Source organism: Myotis davidii, unplaced genomic scaffold (genome assembly GCF_000327345.1).
Source record: "Myotis davidii unplaced genomic scaffold, ASM32734v1 scaffold127, whole genome shotgun sequence".
In the NCBI taxonomy this organism is placed as follows: domain Eukaryota; kingdom Metazoa; phylum Chordata; class Mammalia; order Chiroptera; family Vespertilionidae; genus Myotis; species Myotis davidii.
This window is the reverse complement of record NW_006298311.1, coordinates 280511-280904: the sequence shown is the minus strand read 5'-3', so window position 1 is coordinate 280904 and position 394 is coordinate 280511. Positions and strand designations below refer to the sequence as shown.

The following is a 394-nucleotide window of genomic DNA, read 5'->3' as shown; positions in this document are numbered from 1 at the left end:
GGTGATCACAGAGCTCAGCTGCACGGAGAACTGGTTCTTGGACACGTCTCTGGAGATGGAGATTCGGCTCTTGAGGGAAGGGCTGTAGTAAGTGCTCCCACCACTATGTATGTACCTGATCCACTCCAGCCCCTTTCCTGGGGGCTGGCGGATCCAGGTCCACCAGAAACCACTGGTTGTGATGGAGAATCCAGAGACAGTGCAGGTGAGGGAGAGGGAATGCGAGGGCTTCACCAGTCCTAGGCCCGACTCCTGCAGCTGCACCTCAGACAGGACACCTGAGACAGAGAGAACACAGTGAGTCCTGGGCTCAGATGCAGGATCCCCATCTCTTCATGTCTAAGCCCTTGAGTCACTCACATCTGGGAGCTGACAGCAGGAAGAGGAAGAGACA

General features: G+C 56.1%; 1 long non-coding RNA gene across 1 annotated transcript in view; it reads left to right on the top strand.

Annotated features, from left to right (window-relative positions):
• The window catches only part of LOC107184695, a 45136-nt gene that overhangs the window by 14578 nt on the left and 30164 nt on the right, over positions 1-394 (top strand). Inside the window, exon 2 of the long non-coding RNA XR_001515594.1 lies at positions 62-205. This is a non-coding gene — a long non-coding RNA (uncharacterized LOC107184695). The remainder of the gene's footprint in view (positions 1-61; positions 206-394) is intronic.